Genomic DNA, 10,058 nt, shown 5'->3' with positions numbered 1-10,058 from the left:
ACATCCAATGGAGTCTCATGGCTGTGCTGTATTTACTCTCTTCAGGGTTTGTGCTTGTGAGGGGTCCAAGGCCACTGGAGTGCCAGGAATGGGGTCAAACCTGGTGGATGGGAGCCAGCACAGAACCCCTGGCACTGGGGAAAGGTGCAGCTCCCTCTACTCAATCCCATCATTAATCCCTGGAGGGGCTAAAATCCCCAGGGAGCATTCAGGCTGTGCTTTCACAATCTGTTTCTGCCCTGGTGGTTCAGGTGTTCCTGTCCCTCCCGTTCTCCCAAGGGCTCAGCTTCTCTGCCCTGACCCTGCTCTTCTCCTTTCCCCCTTTCCATGCTCTGGGGTGAGAGGAGACCTTTCCCAAACCCAGATTAGCAGTTGGTCTGGTTTAAATCCCATTTTCCTTTCTTGGAGCCGGGCTGCAGGGGCAGGGAAGTGATGGAGGCGGGAGGGCAGGAGCGCCCAGAGGGGATGGATGTGCACCAATGGAAGATCTTTTCCTGCTGGGAAAAACCTTCCCAGCTGCCGGTGGGCAGGAGGACACGAGAGAGGAATTCAGCCCCACAAACAAAGCCTGGTGTTAGACTCCCAAACGGAGAGGCAGAGCATGGGCTCAAACTGAGAGAGAAGTGGATCAGGAGGATTTCTCTGCTGGGGAAAGCTGTGCAATGCCCAGAGCTTTGGTGCCCTCTCTCCTGTGCCTGGTTCCTCCTTATCTGGGAATAGCGGCGCTCACGGAGGTGGAGCCAAGCCGGAAAAGGGTTGGGTCACACCTGAAGGAGACTGGAAAGCTCAAGGCCATTTTTCCCCTGGGCAAACAGCTCAGATCTGGATAATGATCTCGGATAACATCTGCAGTCCATCCTTAGGGGGCATTTCTGTCCTGGATTTCAAAGAAAATACATCTTGTGCAAGCCCCGTGTGCCTCATCCGCCCTCCACGCTCTTTCACAGGCATTTGGCACCCTCTTTGATAGGGCTGCATTGATTGCAGCCCTGTCTCAGCAAGATTTCCATGTTTGTTTCCCTGTTCCAGCCGTTCTGGGGGATGAGGAGGAGCTCTGGCCAGGCTTTGGGTCACTCTGAGAGGAGAAGGGGTGGCAGTGTCAGCTCAAGCCTGTGTGAGCCACCAGAGAATCCAGAAAACAGGCTGCTCACTTGTGGCAAAAGAGAAAGGACTGAAGCCTAAGGAAACCCAGCAAGATGTGGAAGGGGAGGGAGAAAAATGTGAGCACAGCCCATATTTCCAGGTTTGGTCCTGAACCACAGCCCCTTCCTGCTCCCTTTGTCCTGTGTAATGTGAGGAGACAACCTCTCTTATCAAACTGCAAACTAACAAAAAATAATAATAAAAAATTCAAAAACAATCCTCAAGGCGCGTTTTCACAAAGCTTTCTGGGTTTCCCCCAGTGTGTGTCTGTGTGTCTGTGTATGTGCTCACACGGAGGATTTTGCACACACCCAGAGCTCTCCACTGGGACACGGACTCGCCTGCCTCAGTGGCAAAGAAGACAAAAACCCCCCAAAACCTGAATTCAGCAAATTCTGTTTTCCCTGTGAGGAAAATGTGGCTGGGTGTGGGTGTGGGTGTCTGCACGGCTCTGGGGTAGAGGCAGAGCTGTGCCTGCTGCTGTGAGCATTGATTTTCTCCTTATGGCACTGCTAATTATAGCAGGAAAATAGCTAATTGCTGTGTTGTAGGCGCTTTTATCTCACCGTGATACCTTTTCCCCTCCCAGAAACAGAATTATTCCATCCCTCCGCAGCAGGAGTGGACCTGCCTGTGGTGGTGCAGGCACTGATGGCCCAGGTGCAGCCACCCTGGCCCTGCAGGAAATGTTTCTGTAGGATTTTCTGGCAGGGTCGTGTTGTTTGTAATTAAAAGTGCATTATGCAGAGGAAAAAATTGTAATGTGTAACTTTTTGTGTCCCTCCTCTGTAATTCAGAGGCTTCTCTGTGCTTGGAAACCCCAAAAGGAGTTTTAATTCATTAAATGTATGTGTTAAAAATGCTTTATTTTGACCTGGTCAGCCTCCTTTCCGGGCAGGTGGAGGTGTGCCTGGCTTGGGTGAGTTTTATTTTTTGATGGGTATGAATAGAGTGAAAGCCCTTGGAACTCATCCCCTCAGCACTTGCACACAGAGAAGCTCTGTGAACCTGCTCTCACCAGCAATTGGGATGGATTTTGTTGCTCCTCCCATTCAGACAAGCCCCGGGGCCCTCTGATAGTTCTTCCCAGGGGGCTGGAGGGAAGAAAATCTGATTGTCCTGAGATCTGAGTGATGGAGTAAAGATAAATTAGGGGGGAAGATGACAGAATCCTTTACGAGCAAGGAGCGCTGAAACTTTCTTTCCATTTGCAGGGCAGCCTGTGAAACAGTTTGAAACAGTTTGAAACAGTTACTTGGGATTTTAAATTCCCCCCGCACTTCCTCCTTCCAGCCCAGAGGGAGGCATGGAGAAGGTGCCGTGCTGCTTTTACAGCCGGGCTGGTGTGCCTGCAGCGGGGCAGCCAGCCCCGGGTCACCTCCAGCTAAACCGAGCTGTGGGGCTGCCACCGGCACCTACACCTCTCATTGCCCTGCCAGAGGGGGAAAAGGGGCTCCCAGACATCCCAAACTCCGTCCCGGGCATCACCAGCGTGAGGGAGTGAGGAGGAGGGTCTGGATGTGCCTCCCCACCATATCCCTCCCAGTGGGTCCCTGCCACGGGGAAATTAGGGAGGGATATGGTGGGGAGGGACATCCAGACCCTCTTTTTGGGGTGCTGCAGAGGGCACCCGACCCAGGGAGTGCAGCCTGGCTCCCTCCTGCAGTGCTTCCCCCGGGAGGGGGATGAAAATCAGGCAGAGGCCAAAGTCTGCCTGCTCGGGAGCAGGGAGAGGATGTAACCCCGGCAGTAATCATTATATTGGTGCTAATTGCACAGACCCTTGCCCACGGGAGGGAGCTGGGGCCGGCGGCAGCGCTGCTGGGAACTCAGGGCAGGGGTGTTGCTGGCTTAGGGCAGGGCTTGTTCTGTCCTGGAAATCATTGCCAAAGGCGCTGGGAGATCAAAACCGCTGTGCACAGAACCCAAAGTGGTGGCAGGGTAAAGCTGCAGCAAGCCAGGAGGTGCGGGGGGTCCTGGCCCCCAAAGCAGGGGGAGCTGCACCCCCGGCTCACACCCTGCCAGGGCTCTCCCATGGGCAGGAGGGGTTCTGGGGCTGCAGCCATGAGAGCAGCAGGGAGAGGAGAGCTCATCTGGGTGTGTGTGGAGGGGCCAGGGGCACCCATGGGTGCTGCAGCCAGATCTGAGCCCCCTCGGTGGCCAAACCAGAGCTGTAAGGAAAGGGCCCCAGCTGGGAGCGGCTCCACTGTGCTCCTGTGGCCATTGCCAGCAGTGTGTCTGTGTGTCTGTGTGTGTCTGTGCTCCTCCTGGGCATGTTGGAGCACATGCTCTGCCGTAGCACAGGCAGGACAGGCAGGGACTCTCCAGCAGCAGCTCTGGATCCCCGTTGGAAGCAGCCCTGCCCTGGCAGCGGGACAAGGAGCAGGAAAGGTGCATCTCTAACCAGGCAGTGCCCGACACAGGGCTGGGGACATCCTGTCCTGTCCCCTGGCCCTGCCTGGGGCCGGTTTGTGCCCAGGCTGGCATCACCACTGCCTTGCCAGTGGCCAAGGCTGTCCTGGTGCTCTTCCTCATCGAGGAGGAGCTGGGAGGAGTGAGCAGGACCAAAAACCCCAGGGAGCTGCAGTGCCAAGGTGCTCGGGCAGGGGTGGCAGCAATGAGACTGTCCCCAAGCACCCAGCTGGGGACACTTACTCTTTCCTCTCTGCCCTTATCACTTCTTTCTCACTCCAATAATCCTGCAGAAGGAGAGCGATGGCAGGGGCAGCGCCGAGCCCCTCCTGGAGATTTTTGAAATGGTAAAGAAATGCTCGAGCTCGCTCCGCATACAATGGGATTTATGGCAGCCGTCATCCGGCAGGAATGAGGAAGCCTTGGGGGGCCCCAGAGGTGCCATTTGTCCTTGGGGAGGGGACAGGGGATTTTCTACGCTCGAGGTTTGAGCTCGGCGGGGGATGGCAGGGATGGCAGGGCCCGTGGGAGGGGGGAAGCACGGCTTATCACGCCGTGCCAGCTGCGGGAAGCGCGGGGTTCAAAGGCACGCTCATTATTTTCAGGAACCTGGAAGGAGACTGACTGAGTCAGCCTCCAGTTGTGGCTCATCCAGCTTTTTTTAACGGAGAGCTTTCCCTTTGTCTTCCAAAACTCCCGACAAATGCTTGTCATCCCAGTCAGGTAATGGGCTTTGCATTCCTTCCTGGAGCTCTCAGCCTCCATGAGTGCATCCCAACAGCAGTGCATCCTGGTGGCACTGCATCCCCATGCATCCCAGAGCCAGGGAAAATGTGCCTTTTCCAGGCCAATACCTCCCATCTGCATGGGAAGCAGACTCAGGCCGGGCAGCAAAGTGGGAATAGGGAGATGTGGTGATGATGATGATGATGATGATAATGCAAGGAGGGAAAATGCCTCTCACAAGGATAGAGCCAGGGAGTGGGGTGTCAGCAGACCACTGTGGTGTCCTTTCCACTGCATTCCATCAGCCCCCTCCAGAGACCGAATTGGGAAGCTGCTCAAGTGGCCAAACCCACCTGGCTAAGCTCCCTGTGACCTGCCAGAGAGAATCCAAAATCCAAACAACCGGGCAAGAAGGGGGAAAGGCTTCTGCCACATCACTGTTCACACAGCTGTTGGCTTTGGTCTGTTGTGAAAGCACCAGGGAAACACAGGGCACTGGGGCCCACCACCAGCACTGACTGGTTACTGGAAGAGGCTGGAGGAGCTCTGACTTATGTGGAAGTTTTTGGAAGTTAGAGCCCATCTGGATTTGCTGGTGTCTAAAAAGGTGATGTATTTTGAAGCACAGCAGAAACATTCAGAGGGAATAGCTTTCTGTCTATTATTTAACTACTCTGCAGGATACTCCTGGGCTTTCACTGCCTTTGGAACTTCTGCTGCTGGATCAGGCTGGTAGGAACACACTGAAGTTCCCAGGAAAGAAACACTGGGCACAGGATTGCAGGAAACCGAGCAACAAAAACCCCAAAGCTGGCAAGGAGCTTCAGAGACCTCCAGACACAGATGCTCACACAGTCACATTTCCATGCCAGTCTGAGGGCTCAGGGCTCTGCTGACCAGTTTGTGAGGGTGGACATCTCTCCAAGAGGCAGAGATGCTCCCAGACTGCTGCTGGACTGTGGTGTAGGGCATGTGGGGCACAGAATCCCCTTCCTCCAAGCACAGGGCCGTGGATACCAGTGTGGAGGATGCTCAGGGGCTGCTGCAGTCCAACACCCACCACAGACCTCACAGGGGGGACATTTCCACAGGGAGTGGGACTCGTAGGCTGGGTGGGAACCTGTGGAGATGCTGGGTGCCCCGAGGGAGCGGAGCCACAGTGAATGGGCGGCCAGAGGGACGGGTTGAGTGGGAAGGAAGCGGAGCCATATGTGGGGAAAGACAGAGAGACGCCGGGAGTGGCGGGGCCGTGGGAGGCAGGGAGACAGGAGCGCGGTGACTCAGCCTGCTGGGGCTCTTTGAAACCCGGCAGCAGCGAGGCACAGGCAGGGCAGGTTCTGCCGCAGCCCGGGGAGGCATCTCCGCCCGGCTGGCACCTTCTGCATCGCTCCCTGCTCGGTCAAGGAAAGCAGCTCGCCCTCCGAACTGGGGCAGCCTGCAGAGCCGCTGCTCCCTCCTTCCGAGATAATGCTGGCACGGAGCCACCCTGGCTCCTGCCGCTGCGGTGAAGCGTTTCCTCATCCAAGCAGGAGAGCGGCCAAAACCTGCCTTGGCAGCCGGGCTTTCCAGTGGTCAGGCCCCAGGGTGACAGGGGCTGTAGCTTTGCTGTGCCCAGCAGTGCTAACATCCCTCTGCCCTCCTGCAGGCTGGTGTTCACCCAAAGGCCGTGTTTTAGGTGGGAAGGTGCCCTGGGAGGCAGGAGCAGCCGTGTTCAGGTGGGAAGGTGCCCTGGGAGGCAGGAGCAGCCGTGTTTCAGGCAGGAAGGTGCCCTGGGAGGCAGGAGCAGCCGTGTTTCAGGCAGGAAGATGCTCTGGAGGCAGGAGCAGCCGTGTTTCAGGCAGGAAGGTGCTCTGGAGGCAGGAGCAGCCGTGTTTCAGGCAGGAAGGTGCCCTGGGAGGCAGGAGCAGCCGTGTTTTAGGTGGGAAGGTGCTCTGGAGGCAGGAGCAGCCGTGTTTCAGGCAGGAAGGTGCCCTGGGAGGCAGGAGCAGCCGTGTTTCAGGCAGGAGCAGCTCTGGGGCGAGGCGAGGCGCGGTGCGTGGGGCGGGCGCTGCCCAAGCCCGGCTGAGTCAGCCCCGCCGCCGCGGGCAGCGCCGCAGCATCCCCGGCAGCGCCTCGGCTCCTCACAGACACAGAGCCGCGGCACAGAGCTCGGGTTTGTGCTGCTGAAGTGGCTCGCAAGGTATTAAAGTGTCTTTTTTACCCAGCACGGTTTTTGAGGTTGTTTATTTTCTTTTATCTAACACATTCTTTTTCGGAGCCACTGAGGTCTGTCTAGCGGGTTTGAGACACACTGACTGCCCTTGGGGTGGTGTTAGTTTCTTATACTAGAAACTACGTGTACTTTATTTACAATAATTTTCTAATACCTATTATTTGTGTTAGACAGTCTGTCTCTACCTTAAACCAATCTAGAAGTGCCACCATCACAGCAGAAGATAAAGGACAACAAGAAGAAGAAGATGATGAAGAAGAAGATGAAGAAGAAGATGATGAAGAAGAAGAAGAAGAAGAAGAAGAAGAAGAAGAAGAAGAAGAAGAAGAAGAAGAAGAAGAAGAAGAAAGACAGGACACACCTAGATGCCTTCATCTTGCCTCTTGCTTCTTGAACCCCCATTCTAAATCCTTAAAATTCTACTTTTTCACCCTGTGATAAATTCACTATCATTCTACTCAAACTTTGTGGTTTGTACATCCTCACACAAAGCTGGTAATTTTTTCCAAGGGCTAAATCAAAGGCACAGGTGTCTTTGACTCCGTGCCAAGGTCTCTGAGCCTTTTGCCAGGGCTTTGACACTCAGACTCTTCCCCATCTCTCCCAAAGTGCATCTTGAGTGCAGTGTGAGGGCTCACCAGCCAAGGGGGTGTCAGCTGGGTTTTTGGGTGACTTGCAGCAGCCCTCGTGTCAAGAACACTACAGACCCTGAAGGTGAAGGTTCTGTTTCCCAAGGGTATGAAGCTGTGGCCTCTCCTGCATGGTCAGTAAACTTGTATAAATCTCCTCACCCAAGCTCTGCTGGGAGCCAGAAACCAAAGGCTGCCTGGCCAAGCTGCTGTACCAGCCAGGTTCTCATCTCTGCTCTGGCCTGGATGGGTTCAAAATAATGAGAAATAGCCAGAAAAGGGTCCTGAGTGACTGCAGGGCAGAGCACCCCCAGCCAGACCTGCTGGGCTCCCTCCATTCCCATGCCAGAGGAGGGATGGCTGGGGACTGAATCCCACTGGGGGCTGAGCAGGAAGGTCCCTTTGCTGGATTCCATGCTGAAGGCATTGCCCTGGCACTGCTGGGGGACTGTGCATTTCAGCAACCCTCAGCTCTGATGGGCTGGACAATCAAACCTTCATCCCTGCCCAGATCATGCCCCTTTACAGCCTCATGTGCTGATGGTGGTGAAAAGCAGCCCAGGCAAGAAGAAAACAGACAGGGCTCTCTGGGATCACAGCTGAAATATTCCCTGTTCACAGACCAAGCTGAGCTGCTGTCCCCTGAGCAGGGCCTTCCTTTCTGAGCTCCTCTCAAGCCCATCCTTCAGCAGGGTGATGCTGGCAGGGACATAGGGGCTTTAGGATGGGGGGATGAATCCCCTGCCCCTTGCACATACCCCCAATCCAACCCCACCCAGGATTCATTTGGGAAGTGACTGAGACAGCAATACAGAGCTGGCTCTTTCTTTGATCCCACCTCTCCCTCCTCACTCCCAAGTGATCTGAGTGAAATGAAACACATTTTAGTATTTAGTAGTCAAATCCATAAGGGTGGGTCCCACTGTGCTTTGACCCTACGGGGCGTTTTGTACATTTAATTTGATTTACACCCGAAATATTAATTTAACGTGCTAGATTTTCTCCCACACCCAAGTAATGCTGAAAATTACACAAGATCCTACAGAAATGTTTGTGCTATTACCTCGTTAGCATCATTATTTATCGAGTTTAATTACAGTGCTGAAGCTGTGCATGCAGCATTGCTCCAGTGGGAGCATGGAGAAGGACGTGGTCATACAGGGATATGTCTGTGGGCTGCCTTGCTGGAGACAAGGATCCCCAAAGATCCCCAAAAATCCCATTTCATGGTGCTGCATGTGGTGTTGGTGGGGTCATACTGTGAGCACGCTCCTCAGGCTCCTCCAGGTTAGGAAATACCAAGGGATGGTATTTGTAGGAAGGGCAGGATGGTTTTTCTATGGGCTCTGGCCAACCATCCACAGTCTGCATTTCCAGCTGGTGGCTCAGCACATGGGCAGCCCACTGCCCCTGGAATGCTCTCCTTCATGGAGCTGGTGCCTCTCCACCCAGCTCCTCTTGCCTTGCCAGAGGCTGCAGGACTTTCTCTCCACTCTGTGTCTCCCGTGTGCTGGGCACAGCCCAGCCCTGACCAAGGCTGTGTCAAGGCTCCAGAACTGATGATGATATTATTATTGTTATTATTGTTGTTTTTACTGTTATTATTCCTGATTCAGCCGTGCTTGTAACTGCACGTCTGACTTAGAGCACCCACTGGAAGTGAAGTGTGTGCTCCAGGACCTCATTAAGTGAGAACCTCAAAGCAGGATTTGAGAAAGCCCAGATGACAGTGAAGTCCTCTCAGCAAGCTCTTGGCTTGAGAGCACTCTGATTAATGTAATTTTCTACCTCTTTTGCCTTAAAAGACGAGGAGTCCTTAAAATAAAAGAAACCTCAAGTTGAAAACACTGCAAAAAAAAAAAAAAAAATCAATTAAGCCTCATATAGCTGTATTTTGTCCTGGGGCAAAATCTCAGACATAACAGAAAAATTACATAGCCTGAAAGAGAAAGAGAGAAAAGGAAGTTTTTATGTGCGGTCTGGCTGAGGTATTGCCCCAAGCCATGCTGAGGTGCCTTCCCACCTGGTACCTGCGGAAAATGTAAACTCCCCACAGGAGCAGGGGGAGCAGGTAGGTGCTGGGACGCCCAGGTGGAGATACGGGCTGCTGGAGGAGCTCTCTGACAGGGCAGCACCTGATGTGGGGCTGGAGCTGTGCCCTGGGGCTCCAGAACACCAACGGGGACATCGGCATCCAGCAGAGCTCTCTCATCTGGCCCTGGTCTTGGAGGCTGCTCCTCCCAGAGGCTCCAATCCAGCCCCTGAAGCTGAGCCTTGGTCTCAATGGAACGGACCATGAAGCTCCCATCAATTCCCTTTGGTCCGTGCTCTGCCCTGTGGAGGGAAAGCGGCTCCCCCAGAAGGAGTGACTCGGTTTGCAAGGCCTCTGCCCCTGCTGGGGAACGGGGAAGCGGCTCCCGGTGCTCATTCCCGCAGCTGCCCCGGCCCCGTGCCCGGGGACGGAGGCAGCGAGCGCGTTTCCACCGCTTTCAATAAGAAATCAGATTGAGCAGGAGACGGGAGAAGGGATCCCTGAGTGTTGTTAAACACCCAAGGCCAGCCAGGCGCGGGCTCTGCTCGGCTCGCAGACTTCTTGTGGGTTTTCTTCTGTTTCTTTTGCTTCCTTCCCCAATACCCTAACCTCGCGTCTTTGTTTCATTTCCACTTTGGGAAGAGGGGGAAGACGACAAGAGGCAAATAAAAGAAAAAAGAAAAAAAAAGGGAGGGGGGAGAGAGAAAAGGCTGTGACACGTTTTGAATTTTAAATCAATGACTGAAAAAGAATAAATTATAAATTTATTTTTTCTTTTTATTTTTTGTTTCTTTCTGAACAGAAGAAAGGCTAATCATTAAGAAAAGTAATAAGAACTTTCTCTTCCTGCTGCTGCTGCCCCGAGGACAGCTCGGCCTCTTTCCCGGCGCCTCGACAGGCACTC

This window comes from Ammospiza caudacuta, chromosome 3 (genome assembly GCF_027887145.1).
Source record: "Ammospiza caudacuta isolate bAmmCau1 chromosome 3, bAmmCau1.pri, whole genome shotgun sequence".
NCBI lineage: Eukaryota > Metazoa > Chordata > Aves > Passeriformes > Passerellidae > Ammospiza > Ammospiza caudacuta.
This window is presented reverse-complemented; position numbering follows the sequence as displayed.